The 17932-nt window shown below is 51.0% G+C and overlaps 1 protein-coding gene across 1 annotated transcript in view; it reads left to right on the top strand.

Annotated features, from left to right (window-relative positions):
* Positions 1-17932, top strand: part of ABTB2 (ankyrin repeat and BTB (POZ) domain containing 2) — a 216580-nt gene that overhangs the window by 171332 nt on the left and 27316 nt on the right. The window lies entirely within an intron of this gene.

Here is a 17932-nt window from a genome sequence, read left to right as displayed (position 1 = left end):
ACACTTTCCTAGCTGGGAGCAGGGCTGCAAAGAACAGATGTGCAGGTTGTGTACTGCACAACGGAACCCAGTGAGGGACATGAGTAGGTGATGCACGTGGGGCCATGTCAGCCTGAGGACAGGATACCTTTTCTAATTGGTTTTCTCCGAGGACTGCCTTTTTGAAATTTTCTACCTGGAAAATATGCTTTTTTATAACTTGCCCCAAACGTTGTATGTGCTGGCATGAGCCTCACATGGAGGCCACTGCATGGCCACTTAAGGTACGGTCTGTCCATGGGCTCAAGAGTTGTGTTTGAGGGTCCAGGAAGTGGGAAAGGCTTGCCCTTGGCTTGGGAAGCCCATCTGCACACATTTCACCACACAGTCAGGCCCAGGAAAGGCAGAGCCCATGGGACTTGGTGCCCCACCTGGAGGGAGACAATCTGAGACCTCAATATTGGAAGTCCTAGAGGCTCTGCAGTCCCCTTGCCCGGCTGCCTGCTGTCTTTCGGGGGCGTGGAGTCTCATCGGCTCTATGATCCACAGCTGGCTCCACAGCCCGGTCTGCTTCCTCAGTGCCCCAGAAAACAAAGGCACTAAGGTGGATTTACTGAGTGTTTACTATGTGCTAGGCACTGGACTGAGCACTTTGCAGGTGGATGCTCACTTAATCCACACACTACCAAGAAAGAGGTGCTCTTCAGAGCTCCATTTACACGGAGAGACTCACTGGCCCCACCACACAGGCTGTGCTCCTCATAACCACTACGCTGTATCTCCTGTCCCTAAGAGGAATGTAAAACAGCAGTGGCCCAGTACACGCGTAGTAGAGTCCCAGTAAATAGTACCATTGCTGTTATCAGTACTAGTATCCTTATGTCATCATTGTTTTATTTATCTGGGAGCTGGAGGGCGAATGCAAGTCTGAGGAGGGCCACCCTGGGCCTGACACAGAAAGAAGTCTGCAGGTGGAGCCCTGGCCATCCTGAAAGACACCTTTGGCTTGAGCTGGGGCCAAAGCACAGGCCCTAAGCCACAGCTGTTCCTGCTTTGTGGGAAAGTGTTGTGGTTGAAGGAGTTAGCTGGGAAGGAAAAGGGGCAGGAAGACATCTGGGAAGGAGGAGGCAGGAGGCTTGCTTGCTGTTTGGTAAGGTGCTGGGCTGAGGCCGGGCCACCCATGCAGAGGTGACTGGGAGAAGAGGACAGGAGCCTTCTTCAGGCCTGTTGCCCTGGCTGCTGGGCCCTCAGGCTGTCATGGCTATAGGCCTAGGGGCAGGCATTCCTCTGCTGGCACTTTCTCCCGCCCCCTTGGGCATCTTTGTCATGTCCTGTGGCTTTCCCCCAGGAGGGTTCCCAGCCCCCAGTACTCTAACACACAGAATCAGGGTTTCTTCGTGATCTGAGTTGCACAGCCCTATGTGGTTATAACAGCTGAGCTTGCATGGTAATAGACATACGTGCATGTGTTTAGATAACCACTTATTTAAAAACCACACTCTCTGTAGCACAAATAAATTGGTAGCAAAGATATTTTTCCATGAATCATTTCAAATGAATATCAGACACATGGGGAATTGGAACCCCCATTAGAAAAAAAAAAGAACCAAAATTTTTTAAGTTTTGACACGGAAAGGAGGACACCCTAAAAATACCTGGGGGAGCCGACAGCCCGATAGCTCCCCGGTGGCCTGACTCCTGTCGCTGAGCAGATCTGCTGTCCTCTGGCTCACTGACAGGGAAGGCCCTGGAGGCTGTGGGGATCCTTCCTGGGACCACTGAGCTCACAGCATTACTGCAGGCTGGGCTGGGCCAATGTCCCATCAAGGCCCCAGCACCCTGGTACCCTCACCAGAGCTCTGGGGAAAACCTCTCCTGATGCAAATAGTAGCTGGAGTTTGCTAGGGTGCCAGAGTGACAGAGCTTTGCTTTTGTGAGTTTGGGGATGTGCGCTGTCTGTCTATCTCTGTCTCTTGCTCCACTTCATCCTCTTAAAGCCCAGTCCTCTGTCCCACCTGGAAGCCTGGGGGACTGAGTTCACCCAACCAGAATTGGACGGAGCCCCTGATTTCAGTGTGACCGTGGTTGTCTTGCTGTAGAGGCTGTCTGTTTGGGGATTGGTGGCTCTCTGGGTTTGTTTGGGATTAAGTGACCTCCTCTACTGCCTTACACACATGGGAGAAGGAGCTCAGTTTGGAGACGTGGGTTTGGCAGCATGACAACATTGATGGAACCACTCAAGTCTGTACTCATATTTCTGCTTTAAAGAAAGGTACCCTGACTCCTTCAATTAGGGGCTATGTCTGACCACATCCATGCCGACAAAGGGAAGGGATGTGTGTTCATCTCTTTTGTGTGGAGCTCACTGTGGTGTTCCCTGCTAAACCACCTGCTGCTTCTGCAGTGTTCGGTGGGGACTTCATATCTTTCTGTAAGAGGCCTTCTCCTCAGAGCTCTCTGCTCTGGTTTGGGAGGAGAGACAACAGGAAGGGGGGCAGAAGCAGCAGGAACTCAGAGTGGCGAGCGGGCAGCTTTGCAGGGAATGAGAAGCCTCTAACCTCCTTTCTTCCACTGCTGCGGTGAGCCTGGTGCATCAAGAAACAGGACAGGCTTTGGGGCAGAGGCCTGGGCTCAGAGCCACACGGGCCCTTCCATGCCTCAGGCTCCTCACCTATAAAATGGGGCTAAGTAATTCTATCCGATAGGACAAAGTGAGATAACATACGCCCTTCCTTTAAAGCCCATTTCTACCTACTTCTACGCCCAAAGAACATCAGCAAGTTTGGTGCTATGATTACCTCCATTTTACAAGTGAGGACAAGAGGGTGTGGGGTACCTGGCTGATAAGTGGCGAGGCCAGGATTCAAACCTGAGGACTCTCTCCTCAAGGCCGTTGCCTTTCCCTGTGCCAGGCTGTGGCTTCCCAGCTGGCTGCCGAGACCTGATCCTACAGCTCTGAGGCATGCTGGGTGGGCCCTGGCCTTTGGGGCCACCTTCTCTGGGGCCATTCCAGCCCCACTCCCTCACTATCCTGGGAAAGCTCTGCAGCTGGAGCCTCCCTGCACCCTCCCAGGGTGCCTTTCTCGCTGGCAGCTTTGCATCCCAGGCACCAGCCAGGCACAAGGCAGAGTCTAAAACACAGAATTAGTCACAGCTGCTGCCCTGCAGGGTGTGTCATCACCCAAGATCAAGCTCAGAAAGTGAAAGAGCCTCCTGTCAGGGATCCAGGTTGCCCAGGGAGATCGGGAGCCTCCTTCCTCTGAGGTCTGGAGGAGAATGGACAACCATCTGGTTAGACGTGGCCCTTGCTGGTTGTGCCTGGGGGCAGAGGGATGGGCTAGCTGGAACAGAATCTTTGGCAGAGGATACACCTCCTTGGCCATCACCCTCCTGGGGAATGAGAGGTCTGGGGCGGTAGGGATAAAGACTATGCAGACACGTAGGAAGGCAGGAGGGCCGCCAGCTGCCAGCAAATTGCTGGAAGGCAGCGTCATCAAGCGGAGGAGACAGAGGGAGACATGTAGTCAGAGGTGCAGAGGGCCTGAGGTCGACAGGAGGTAACCATTTCTCCGCATCAGAACCTGGGCTGCTGGAGGGCTTTTGGGGTCCCCCAGGCATCCTTCCAGACTGCATCTACTGTGAGCAGCAGCAAAGAAGCCAGACCCTTGAGGAGTGGCCAGGCAGAGAGAGTGGGAATGGCAGAGGGCTGCTGGTCCACAGAGCGGTCCGCTGGCTAAGCCTCAGGTCCTGGCCCCTTGCCGCCTCCTCCCCAGCCCTGCACAGTACGTCTCCGCCTCTGTGGAGGGAGGCAGACTCAGAAGGTTTGGAGCCTGCTGGTATCCAGGACACGGAAACAGGAGGCATGTGGGACCCTTCACAGAGTTCTGATTTGGGGTTGGGCCTAGAAACATCTGGTATTGTGACTTTGTAGCCAGCCAAAATAGCCCCATCTGAGGAGGGCGCTGCTCTTCAAAGGTGTGCATTTGAGATCTACCTTGCCACTTTTTATAACCTTCAACCAGTCATTTAACCTCTTCAAGGCTCTGAATCATCTGTAAGGTATGAGGACCCAATGAGTTAACATATTTTTGGGGTTTTCTTGGAAACAGGGTCTCGCCCTGTCTCCCAGCCTGGAGTGCTGTGGCACAATCTCAGCTCACTGCCTCCTTGACATCCTGGGCTCAAGCAGTCCTCCCACCTTAGCCTCCCAAGTAGCTGGGACCACAGGTGTGCTCCATCACACACTTCACCTTGGCCTCCCAAAGTACTGGGATTATAGCCATGAGCCACTGCACCTGGCCACTACATACTTTTAGAACAGGGCCTAGGACCCACTGAGTAGCTGTTCTTATGATTATCAACACGATGGTTTTTATCAGGCAGGGTAGCAGCATATACAGAGTCCAAGTGGCTAGAGGAAGCAAGGTACCGGAGAGACGGGCGACCGGGAGGAGCACAGCAAGGGAACACGGGCACCGTGGTGCAGGACAGAGCACAGAAGTGGATGGACCTTGTGGGCCAAGACACACAGGGCTGAGCTTGTGGCTGAGAAGGTCCTGCCCCCAGTGGGCCAGCTCTTTGTGACTGGCTGGGTTTTATTTGTCCTCCTTCCCACACTTCCCTTCTTGGGGCCTGAACCCTTCTGAGAATAAGGGCAGCAGAGGGTCCAGATGCTTGATGTTCCTATAAAGGTCTGCCCCGGAGAAGTCTGTAGTTCTGCACCCCCAGACAGGTTCAGGAGAGACGAGACCAGGGTGCTAATATGACACTGATCTTGCTCTCCAACTTCCATAGAGCTCTTTTTGCTGGGGCTTCCAAGACCTGCTCAGAGGTTGAAGCTCTTGTCCAGGTGAGATCCTGGCAGAAGATAAATGTGTGTCCGGCCCAGCTCTTGGTTTCCCTGTTCCATATCAGGCTAGACAGAACTTCAAAGAGCTGGAGCCAGCAAACGTGCCAGAGCTCTGGGTTCCAGCCACTTTGTTGGAAACACACACCTGGGTTTTTTTTTTTTTCTTTAAAAGACTGGCTCACTCTGTCACCCAGGCTGGAATATAGTGGTGCGGTCATGGCTCATTGCAGCCTTGAACTCCTGGGTGCAAGTGATCCTCCTACCTCAGCCTCCTGAGTAGCTGGGACTATAGATGCATGCCACCATGCCACCTGGGGCTTCTGATGGTGACCAAGGGGCAGAGGGTGCCATGAGCCTCTTGGGCCATCCCAGAAGTGTTATCTTGGCTACCTTCTAGGAGGATGACCATGTCAACTCATCTTCCTGGGCCTCAGTTTCCTCATCAGAAAAATGGTGAAGATAGTAATATGGCTCCTGTGGCTAAATGAGATAATACAGTAAAGCACTTAGCTCAATGCCAGGCACATAAAAAGTGCTTATTAAATGGTGTCTCCTCCTCATTATAATGGCTATAAACACATTTAGATGGCATGTTTGACACTCAGAGCAGGATTTCTTTATTGAGGTAGCATGACATTCCTAAAATGTGATTCTCAAGTGATATCTGGGTCAGCAATACTGCTACTAATACAGTTACTAACACTACTACTGATGATATTACTACTAATTAACCACTACCACTATGACTAATAATAATAATATAATTACTAAGATTACTGCTACTACCAGCATTACCACTACTGCTAGTTATAGCAAGCATTATAGAGCACACATTCACAGATACTTTTTTTTTTTTAATTTGTGAGCAACATGGCTGTTTATTTCACCTGGGTGCAGGCAGACTCGAGAGTCAGCAAAGGGTGGTGGGATTATCATTAGTTCTTATAGGTTTTCGGATAGGCGGTGGAGTTAGGAGCAATGTTTTGCAGGCAGTGGGTAGATCTCACAAAGTACGTTATCAAAGATGGGGAGAATGACAAAGAACCTTCTTAAGGGTGGGGGAGATTACAAAGTACATTGATCAGTTAGGGTGGGGCAGAAACAAATTACAATGGTGGAATGTCATCAGTTAAAGCTATTTTCACTTCTTTTGTGGATCTTCAGTTGTTAGGCCATCTGGATGTATACGTGCAGGTCACCAGGGATATGATGGCTTAGTTTGGGCTCAGGGGCCTGACATTCCTGTCTTCTTCCACTGTAAGAGTTACCCGAAGCTCCGCGTCCGTGATGGTCCAGGGGGTTTCTGAGGCGATTGGGCAGCGTCAGTCTTCAGCCGCTAAGCCGAGAAGATCTGATTTAAAATTGGTGAGATGTTCCTTGGGCTGGTTGGTCTGAGGACCCGAGGTCGAGATCGTAGGTGGACCTCTTCATGGAGTGAGGGTGAGGACAGGGGACTGGTCTCCCAAAGGAGTCCCGCTGACCCGGGTCTTCAGCACCAAATGTCTCATGTGTCCGTGTGAAGAGACCCCCAAACAGGCTCCGTGTGAGCAACACGGCTGTTTATTTCACCCGCATGCAGGCGGGCTGAGTCTGAAAAGAGAGTCAGCCCAGATACTGTCTTAAGTGCTTGACTTACTGACTCCTATTTCTCCCTGGACTCCTGCGGATCCATGGAGAAGGGCTCTAGGAGAATGATAAAGAGTCTCCAATATGAGGAGGGAGACAAAAGCAAGATGGAAGTAAACAAATGAGCAAAACCCACCAGACAGTGCAGAAGGAAGCTCAGGTGCATGATGGTACATGAGGTCAGCCCTCAGGCTCTGAAGCCTGCCTGGATTCCAGTCCCAGCCCTGCCACTCACAAGCTGGGCAGCCTCGGGCATGTCATTTACCCTCTGCATCTCAGTCTCTTTTTTTTTTTTCTTGGGAGAGGGGAGCGGGCGGGGGCGGGGGCTGGATGGAGTCACACTCTGGGAATCACACAGCCTGGGAGTCACCCAGGCTGGAGCGCAGTGGTACGATCTTGACTCACTGCAGCCTCCACCTCCCAGGTTCAAGCGATTCTCCTCCCTCAGCCTCCCAAGTAGCCAGGATTACAGGCACTATGCCTGGCTAATTTTTGTTATTTTAGTAGAGACAGGGTTTTGCCATGTTGGCCAGGCTGGTCTCGAACTCCTGTCCTCAAGTGATCCACCTTCCTAGGCCTCCCAAAGTGATGGGATTACAGGCATGAGCCACTGCACCCAGCCTAGTCTCTTCTTAATAGGGGATTGATTAATAGTGCCAACTTCACAGGGGTGTTGTGGGGATCAATTGAATTAATATATGTAAGGCACTTAACATAGTGCCTGGTACACAGTAAGCAGCAGCAGCAGCAGCACATTTAAGAGGATTCTGAGAAGGCTGGAGTAGGTGGGGGACATGTCGGAGCAGACCTGGGATTTTTAACTGGGTCTTAAAGGACAGCCACAGGAGACTGGGAGAGGTAAATAGCACGGGCAGCAAAAGTCACAAAAGGACTTTTGTTGTTTCAGAGCACGAATTTTATAACAGAAATGAATCTACACTTTAAAAACATAAAAATTAGTTGAGTGGTGGTGGTTGTTGAGATGGGGTCTCACTCTGTCACCCAGGCTGGGGTGCAGTGGCGTGATCACAGATTACTGCAATGTCGACCTCCTGGGCTCAGGCAATCCTCCCACCTCCACCTCCTGAGTAGCTGGGACTATAGGCCCACTCCACCATGCCTGGCTAATTTCTTTATTTTTTGTAGAAACAGGGTTTTGCCATGTCACCCAGACTGGTCTTGAATTCCTGGAGTCAAGGGATCTGCCAGTGTCAGCCTCCCAAAGTGCTGGTGTTATAGGTGTGAGCCACAGTGCCCAGCATTTTGTATTATATATGTTTTTCTTTTCATTTCTTTTCTTTTCTTCTCTTCTCTTTTCTTTTCTTTTCTTTTCCTTTCCTTTCTTTTGGCTAGTCAAGTGAAACAGTGGGAGTGGAGAAGGAACAAGGAAATCTGTAACTGGTTGTGATCGATTAATTGTAGAAACCACTGCACTCAGAGCAGCAGTTGGTTTTTAAGTCATCACTGATTGTTGTTTATATAAGCAAATGCTTCAAGGTCAGGCTGGAGGTCAGTGGTTTCCCAATGGGGGAAGAAGTGCATCCTCTGAGTGGCTGTGGGATGAGGATCAAACCCCAGCTCTCCTCCTCTGGCTCTATGATACAAGCAAATCACCTTACCTCTCAGAGTCTGGTTTCCTCCTGCACAAGGTGGAGATCTGAACTGTGCCCGCTTCCTAGGGTGGGGAAAGGCCCTGACGTGAGTGAGGTACCACATCGAGGCGCCTCTTTGTTCCACTCCAGATGCAGCAGGGAGAATGTTTCCCTCAGACAGCACTTTCCATAAAGAGGACGTGCCCACAGATAGGCCGTGTGTTCAGGCTGAAGAAGTGGGCTCGTTAATCTTTTGCTCAGCTTGCGAAAGTGTTTTCTTATCAAATAATAGAGATGATGGCAGTGCTGGCTTTATGCTCCTGACTTCTGAGTTCCTTAAATACCATTTCAAGATTTGCAGTGTTAAGCTCTTTTCTCTCTTTTCCGCTCCCACTTTTTGTGCATTAAATTTCCATCTGTTTACCCAAAATGGAAGTAAATGAAATAAGAATAGCTATTGGGTGAATTAAGTACTTGTTTCCGTGTATTCCCGAGGCTGGCACATCCACTAGCCTCGGAAGTGACTTGTTCACAGTCTACGGTGCACACAGGGAGCTCCCCCTCCACTGCCAGGAACCCCCCTCACTGTACCCTCTTTTTGTTTCCTTCAGTGCACCTTTCTCTACCTGAAGTCACCTTGCTCAGGTCTGTTCCCCCCCCACCCCTCCGGAATGTAAGCGCCCTCCGTCTGCCCTGTTCCTGCTGTGTCCTCAGCACGGTCCCAGGCATGTAGAGTAGGCAGTTAAATATTTTGTTAAGTTAATGAAATAGGTGGTAGAACCTAATGGTTGGGTTCTTTGGAGTTTAAAAGGCCATGATATGGGGTCCCAGCTCTGCCATTTACTAGTTGTGTGACTTTGGACAAGTTATATGATTTGCCAAGTCTTAGTTTCCCTCACTTGAAATAGAAAATGACTTGAAATACTTTCAGAATGTTTTGTGAGGGGTGAATAAGGATGTGGCAGAGAAGAAGGTGTTTGTGCATGGCAGCTGCTATTATCACCATTACCATAAGCCTGTGTGAAGGCCAAAAAGACCAAGTTGTGTTCAGTGAACAAGCAATCCAAAAACATTAGTAACAGCAAAAATCGTATCTTCTCAACATGCATGTCTTCTCTCCTCATCCATCCCTCCCTCCCTCCCTCAGGCCCTGCTCTTCTGTCCGTCTTAACTCAGCCCTCACAGTAGCTGGGAGCCAGGTGTGTGAGAAAGATGAGAGGCTCACTTCACACCTGTAATCCTAGCACTTTGGGAGGCTGAGATGGGAGGATCACTTTAGGCTAGGAGTTCAAGACAAGCCTGGGCAAAATAGTGAGACCCCATCTCTACAAAAATAAAAATAAAAATTAGCTGGGCATGGTGGTGCGGTGCATGCCTGTAGTCCTAGCTACTCAGGAGACTGAGTGGGAGAATCTCTTGAGCCCAAGAGTTGGAGACTGCTGTGAGCTATGGATTTCACCACTGCACTCAGCCTGGGCGACAAAGCAACACCCCATCTCACCAAAAGAAAAAAAAAAAAGCAAAGAAGATAATTAGGAAGACCACACCGCAGAGGGCTTGTTAAATGAGGCCCATTTTGGACAGGGACATCTACAAAATTTAGCCTTATCACAACCAAGGAATTCAAAGAACTCTACAAACTGGATTCCATTTACCTATGGGATCAAAGACGAAGCCGCCTATCAGCCACTCTTTAAAGTTGGTGGTGTCCCTGGACCCACACCTGCTGGTTTAGCCGTAGTTCCTATGTATAATGGGCTGCGGTTGCTGAAGGTTAAACTCGAGAGAGACCTGATCTATCTTTACATGGGCTGGAAGCATCTAGACCACGTTTTACAGTTTACAGAGCTTGTTTAGTACACAGCTCTCTAACAGGCTCTTACAGTAGCTCTTGGAGGAAACTATTACATTCCCATTTATAGCAAGCAGACTGAGGCCTTGAGGAGGTCCGAGGCGTGCCCACCATCACAGCTGGTAAGAGACAGATCTCAGCTCAGGAATGGAGGTCAGTTGTATTAATAATAATGCAGTGAATTCACATTGCTCAGAGTGGTAAATCCCTTCCCCTCCCAGGAGGGAGAGGGTGAGACCCCGGAGCCAGGGATCTCGCTCAGTACCTCCTTTCCCAGAGTGGCATGGGCAGCTTGCTGTCAGCTACTTGGGGCCTCTCTCAGCAGGCTTGCATTGCAGGCTCTGGGAGGCCAGCCTGGGGGTGGGCGTCTGCCCAGCATCCGAGAAGGAGCGAGCCAGGGATTCGGGGCAGGAAGTGTCAGTGCCACAAAACAGGGATAGAGACAGGACAGGATCCTGGCCCGGCCTCTGACAAGCACCCCCCAGGGCTGGCTGTTGCATGGGACTTCCTGTCCTATTGTTGGACCCACCCGTCCTCACAGAAAAGAAGACTGGGAACTGCCGGCCCTGGGAGCTTCTTTCATTTGGAGTGTTTTTGTAACACGGGCAGCAACAATCCCCTTTGTCTGCAGTCTTGCCAGGATTCTCAATGCAGGGAATTCCCAACTCTAAAGGGAATTGATTTTGCTTTCTCAAAGAGGCCTGCTTCCGAGGCGAAGCTGGAGAGCATGCAGACCCTCAGGATGGGGGGAGGGCAGGAGCTGGGTGGTATCTGGAGCCAAGCCAGGCTGGTTCCTGGCTTGCTCTTACTTGCCTGCCAGGCAGCTCTTGAGATTTCTGTCCTCTTGCAAGACCAGCCGCCGTGACAGCTGTCTGTGACTTGCCCCTCCCCACTTTTGCTGCTTTAATATTTGTGGATTTGGGAGGAAAGAGCTCTTAAGGTACCTGGGGTGCACCCCCTGAGGCACTGGGGCCCAGCCTTCTTCTGTTCCCGGTCGAGTTGAGGGCCTGATGAGGCTGTGAGAGCAAAAGCTCGAGGTTGGGCAGAGCGGTGGCAGGGACTCCAAGATGAGCGTTTCTCCATCACGCCTCCTTCCAGCTTTCCACCCACCAGGGCTCAGAGCATTTCATGCCTGCAGTTTGGTATCCTGAAAGACCCCCAGGGCGGTTTGAGGATTTTTGTTGTTGTTTATAATTGACACATAATAACTGTATGTTTCTGGGCTACAGTGTGATGGTTAAATACATGTATACATTCTATAGTGATCAAATTAGGGTCCTTAGCATGTCCATCACCTCAAACCTTCATCAGTGCTTTAGAAAAGATCCTCTTTTCTGGCTGTCTTGAAGCATATAATACATTGTTATTAACTATAGTCATCATACTGTGTAAGGGAATACCAGGACTTATTTTTCCAATCTGACTATAACTTTGTACCTGTTGACCCGCATCTCCCCACAACCCCACCCCAGCCTCCATGACCACTCAGAATGGTTGGGTTTTCTAGAGCCAGACCGATAACCATTGGCTAGCTGTATCGCCTTGGGTATGTGTCCTAGCCTCTCAAAGGCTGTTTCTGCATTTGTAAAATGCAGTATATCTCCCTTGCAGGGTGGCTGTTTCAGAGGTAACTTAGGCAACATGGCCTCACGCCCACCTGGCACACAGTAGGCCCTCAGCACATCTCAGCAAGGTGGCTTTGCTGCTCGGAAGGCAATGCCAGTTTTCCCTGCAGCTGCCCTTGGGATGTGGACACACAAAGCAGGGTCAGGCCCTTTCCTCCGAGCTTGCACCGTCTCTTCCTGTCTCTCTGGCTGCGCTGGAGTGCGTCACCCCTCCATGACCCCCATCCCATCAATAGCGCAGATCAAAACACTGCTTGCCAGTCAAGAATTTCACTCTCATATCGGGCTTCAAGAGCCCTCATGCCTCTGCTGCTTCCTAGACGTTTCTAGAAACTCTTCAGCTGACAGTCTGAATGGTTCTTCTTTCTGCTTTAGACCATGAGAGCTGGGAAAGGTGAGTGCTGTGTGATTCCAGTTAGCTAAATCCAAACAGGATTACCTATCCCAAGAGCCTAAACAAAAGTCTTCCATCCCTGGCCCACAGCCCAGCAGACAGGATAAACCTCGGGGTCCTCTCAGGTCTGCCTTGTTGGCAGAGGCCGATGGGTGGTGGCGGGTGGCCTCGGGAGGGAGGTATGTTTGAGCAGGTTGGAGGTCCCCGCCTGTCTGGCTTCCATGTGGTGAAAGAGCTCGTGGTCTCTGGTGAGCCACCACAGACACCACGCATGGGAGAAGAAAGTGGGTCCCTGGCACATGGCTGCAGTGAGCCCCATGGGTGGGGCGTGGCCAGTAGGCCTGGGAGCTGCTTCCCAGTGAGGTGGAGAGATGGCGGCTTTCATACTTGCCACCCAAGGGTGTGGGAAGCACTGAGGCATGGGCCTGCTGGACCAGCTGCCTGCCCTTGTGCTGGGGCAGCCATGCTGGGGAGTTCTGGCCTGAGAAATGAGGCAGATGTCCTGGCCCTTGCAGGGCTAGGAGCCCCCCCTGCTGTGTGGGAAAGCGTGGAGGGGTGGAGGCCTGCACGCGGTCTCCGCTGGAATCTGTACCATCTCACCCACATGAGATGCCGCCCTGGAACCAGGCCCGGTTCCCAAGGACAGATGGCTGTGTACCCTCCACCGAGGCTCAGGCACGGTGACATCTGCAGAACCACAGCCACCTTTTCCGATTCCTGGTGACAGCTCCATCCCTACATCCTAGCTGCCTTCCCAGAAGCTGCCTTCCCAGAAGCTGCCTTGGCCCCAGGCTGCCGTGCTTCCACTAGGACGTTGTTGCATTTGGAACACTCTCCTGTGAAACGGCTGTCTTTTTACTGGGGAAATTATTTCCTTTTTTTTTCTGAAAAGAACTCTTTGCCAATACCCAAGCCAACTCCAGCTTCTAGGAATGAAAGACGAAGCAGTTCCCCCTTTCGTGAGAGTGCTCTGGAGCCCTTCATGAACAGTTTGGGAGGCCGGGCGTGGCGGCTCACGTCTACGCAACATAGACCTGTCTCTACAAAAACAAAACAACAAAAAAAAGAAAACACTTTTTTAAAATTAGCCAGGTGTGGTGGTTGAGGTGCGAGGATCGCTTAAGCCCAGCAAGCAGGTTGGGGCTGCAGTGACCCTTGATCACACCACTGCACTCCAGCCTGGGCAAGAGGGAGACTCCCCCTGTTTTTTTGTTTGTTTGTTTGTTTGTTTGTTTAAAAACCAAAACGTCCTAGAGTAAGAGCAGCCCCTGAAACCATGTGAGCAGCTAGAGGACTTTGCCTCCAGGAGTGAGAATGTGCCTTGTGTTTATAAATTCAAAAGTGGAGTTGCTAACACCGGCTTCGGTGCGGAGAGATGGGGAAACATCGGTGAGCAAAAATGCCTCTGCCTTCAGAGAAGATACAGTCCAGAGGAGAGACCGCACAAAACCATCCCAACCAAGTCATTGCAAATTGGACGAGTGCTGTGCAGGCACCAAGGTAGGGCTGCGTGCTGGAGGGCAGAGGGAGGCCTGCTTCCGAGGGGGTGAGCAGGAGCACTTCCCCCTGCCTGCAGACAGCATGAGCCCAGCAGCAGGCCGCCGAGGGTAGTCTCTCTAGCCGAGGGCAGTACGGTGACCATATGTTCTGGTGTGCCCAGCCCAGTTCTAGTTTATACCCAGTAGTCCCAGTGCTGGCGGTAGCTCTCTTTTTCCCTCTCAAAAGTCATCCAGCTGGGCACGGTGGCTTATGCCTGCCATCCCAGCACTCTGGGACGCCAAGATAGGCAGGTGGCTTGAGTCCAGGAGTTCCAGACCAGCCTGGGCAACATGGTGAAACCCCGCCTTACAAAGAAACACAAACATTAGCCGGGTCTGGTGGCACACACCTGTAGTCCCAGCTACTTGGGAGGATGAGGCAAGAGAATCACATGAGCAGAGGAGGTTGAGGCTACAGTGAGATGTAATTGTGCCACTTCACCTCCAGCCTGGGTGACAGAGCAAGACCCTGACTCAAAGGAAAAAAAAGTCGTCCAGTTTGCGTGACAAATTGTGGTTACTGTACCTAATACTCGTCATCCCTAAGATGAAGGAGATGGGTCAGTGCCAGGTGAAGAATCTGAGTGGCTATGGAATGTCGTCTTCAGAAGCTTAGACTCAGGGACACTGCCCAGGTTCATATCCCAGCTCTGCACCTTGGCAGGTGCATGACATGGGGCGAGTGACCTCACCTCTCTGGCCCTCAGTTTCCCCATGTATAAAACGGGAATAATAATAGTACCTGCTACATCAGGTGGCTCTGAGGAGCAGATAAGCCACTAGATGTCCAGGGCACTGTGACAGCTTCTTAGTAAATGCTCTGTAAATGTTAGCTGTTTGTGTTTTTCTATTACTCCTAGAGGCCCTGATTGTCACATGGTGGACCTCCCATCTCACTGCTAACAGAAACCCTCAGGCTCCCGTGGAGACCTGAAGGGCAACCCCTGGGGAGAGGCAAGGGAAGTCACCCAGAGCTAGTCATGACTTGGTTGGCTCTAAATTTCTGTCCCTACGTGTATCTGGGCAAGCTTCATCTAGTGCCTCTAATCTGTACCAGATGAGTTTTAATAGGAAAAGTGTATTCCCCCCAGAGCGCCCAATGCCCCACCTCAAGCAGAAGTCACCTGGGCACAAGTGGAGATTCTCTGTGGGCTCAGCTGTGGTTCAGAGGCAGCCTGGCTGCTGGAGGAGATGAGGCTGGGGGTCCAAAGAGGGAACCATGCCCAACTCTGCCTCCAAGCCACGCCAAACCATTCTGGTTTACCCAGCAATTCTAGAAAAATAATGAGTCCAAGATGTGAGCTGGACTAGAAATGTTTCTTTTGTGCAGCGTGAAATCTGACTGAGCAGGACAATGTTGGTTTTATCCTGCATGGATGTTTTGGCTTGGTGTTAGGCTGTGGTGGCTGCGTGGAAATCTCAGGGAAGCTATGGTGAGGGCCTCGTTGCCGGCCCTGCAGAGTCAGCCCTGACCTTCCCAAAGAAGTCTGTTCGTGGAGCTGTCACTTGCTTAGGAAAAGCTTGACATCTTTGCAAGTTCCTGACGGTGCCACTTGGCACCCCCAGCCCCAGCCCAGACAAGACAGGGAGGGGTGTGGGAGCAGTGTGTTTCACGGCATGATCCATGAGAAGGGGTGAGTCCAGGTGGATGTGACCCCATTCAACCCCAGTGCTTGGCTCTGACTCCCACTGAAGGTGGGGCAAAGCTAGTGGAAGAATTTAGATCTGAAGGTGGGAACCAGTGGGGCCACCCACTCCCTTGATCATCATCTCTGGCCTGTCCTTTCCTGGACTCCGAGGGTGCTTGCAGGTGGGGCGGGTCACAGCTTGCGGGTGATGGGGAGCTCCTTTGGGAGCAAGCTTGTGGCACAGTGTACCTCCCAGCCCTGGGAGCCGGGCCTGCACACCGTAACGTTGTGTGCTCACACCCACCCTGTCTTCCCAGAGTTAAGCTTGGGCCTGGTCTCCAGGCCCTTCTTAGCTTGTGGGTGTGTCCAGGGTCTGCCTGAGTCTTTGCGTCCAGCTCCTGGTGGGCGGATGGAGAAGGGCACAAACCTGCTGGCCTCATATGCTTGGCCTGCCAGGATGGGAGCAGAGACCCAAGGCTTGTGCTTGGGGCTCGGGTCATGTGGCCTCTGGTTACAGGCCTGTGCCCCATCTGCCAACCGGACTCACTCTGAGGCCCCTGCCCACCCCGGGGAAGAACAGAGCCTGCTTTGAGCTGGAAACTGGAGGGTTTCCTGTTCCATGTTGTTAAGACACCGCATATAGGACTGTAATCCCAATAAATCATATGCTTGCTGAGTGCAACAGGGTTTTTTTGTTTTTTGTTTTTTGTTTTTATCTCCAGGCTACAGGGACCTCTTAAAACCAAGGCCTTGGCCGGGCACGGTGGCTCACGCCCATAATCCCAGCACTTTGGGAGGCCAAGGCAGACTGATCAGGAGGTCAAGAGTTCGAGACCATCCTGGCCAACATAGGGAAACCCTGTCTCTACTAAAAATACAAAAATTTGCTGGGCATGGTGGTGCACCTGTAGTTCCAGCTACTTAGGAGGCTGAGGCAGAAGAATCGTTTGCACCTGGGAGGCGGAGCTTGCAGTGAGCCGAGATTGTGCCACCTCACTCTGGCCTGGGTGACAGAGCAAGACTCTGTCTCAAAACAAAACAAAGGCCTTAAGAAGTCTGTACTCTTCCATTTTTTAAAGGGCAAAAAATAGCTTTCTCAGTCCCAGTTCCATTGAGGGGCTTTAGGCGACCCTTGGATTGAACAGTTAGGCTCACCTGTATGATTAGCTTAGAGGCAGATGAGAGAGACTGTTATGGCGCCTGGGTCTAGCATCCCTATTGCAGCTGAACTGGCCGTGTAACCGTGAGCAAGGCACTTCACCTCTCTGGGTTTCCTTTTCCTCCTCTAGCAATGAGAGGAGGTGGCCAGGGAGTTTCCATGCTCCTCGTGTAAAAAGACCCATTTCCAATTGTCTATTTCATGTGCTCCTCTTTATGTACACAAAGACAAATGCTACCAGAAAGCCACTGACCTTCTTAAGTGGCTTTGTCCATCTCTGGGATTTGTCCGCATGTATGTATGTGACGGTATTTAGGTTAAGGCTTTGGGCTGTTTGCAGCATTTGAGGGGTTGCTGATCCCTTGAAGTAATTCTCTGCTCAGCCACCCTTGCCACCACACATGTTCATGACCCAAGGCCTCTGGGTCTGTGTTCCTTACTGTTGCCCCTTCCCCTGTGTGAGTTTTTTCACTGCCAAGGCCAAGAGGCTGCACTGCCAGAAGCAGTTTCCAGCTCACACTCGACATAGTGGTTGCATTTGTTTTCTCTGTTTTATGAGCCGGGATGGAGTGGGTGGTGGGCAGCCTGCTGGCAGACTTTCGCAGGCTTTACATGTTTATACTTGCTATGGGGGGGAGGGCAAAGAGTTGGCTGGACTTTCAGAAGGCTGGAGCTGAGGCATTTAATAGAACCAGATTCCTAGAGCCCTTTTTGCTATTATGTATTTTCTCTGTCAACAGACACTAAACTAGTAATAATAGTTAACATTTATGGAGAAGTTACCATATTCCACATATGGTGCTAAGTATTTTACATACATGCTTCCAGCTGTTTTGTGAGGTGGTCCTGTTATTTATACCCATTTTGCTGATGGAACAACTGAGACCGGCAGAGGTGAAGTAACTTGCATAGACCCCACAGCTGAACTCATTGGGAATACACTGGATTCCAACCCAGGCCATCTCCCTCAGGAGTCCTTGCTCTTGGTGACCATGCAATAAGTACAACTACTATCATATAGAGTCTGTGAAATAAAAGCAAAAGGGCTCTCATAATGAAAGGAGTTAAAAACCACGAACTTTGGCAATTTATTCTTGAATACAAAATATGGCCCACACAGGATGACGATCTGCCCAAGGTTATAGAGTAAGTCCAGTTGTAGCAAAGAAACTAGAACTTTCTCCCAGTGAGGACGCCACAGGGAAGGGGTCTAGCACCCTCAGATCCCTTTGCCAGGAGCATGCATGCAAGCCATACGCTACTCTAGGATTCACCAGCCCGTGTGCCACCAGGGCGAAATGCCAGCTCCATGCCAGTGCCACCTGCCAGCCCCTAGCAGTGTTGTCCTAGCCATCAGCTGTGGTCTTCCATAGCAACAGTCCTCAAAGTGTGGTCCAGGGACCCCTGAGGTCCCAGGGACTCTTGCCAGGAGTCCACAGGGCCAACACTATTTTCATAACAAGAAGTTATTTGCCTTTTCATTCTTGTTTTCTCACAAATATCCAGGAGACTTTTCTAGAAACTGTGTGGCATCATGATGTCATTACTCTGACGGCAATGGGACATGAACTTATGTGTTCATGTGTTTAACATTTTCCCAGTTTTAATTTCTGATACAGCCAATATCCGTAGAATAACACACATAAACAAAAGCTCTTTGAGGTCCTCAGTAATTTTTTTTTTTTTTTTT

This window comes from Colobus angolensis, unplaced genomic scaffold (assembly GCF_000951035.1).
Source record: "Colobus angolensis palliatus isolate OR3802 unplaced genomic scaffold, Cang.pa_1.0 Scaffold152, whole genome shotgun sequence".
Lineage (NCBI taxonomy): Eukaryota > Metazoa > Chordata > Mammalia > Primates > Cercopithecidae > Colobus > Colobus angolensis.
The sequence above is the reverse complement of the archived record's forward strand: the minus strand, read 5'-3'. Positions and strand labels throughout refer to the sequence as shown.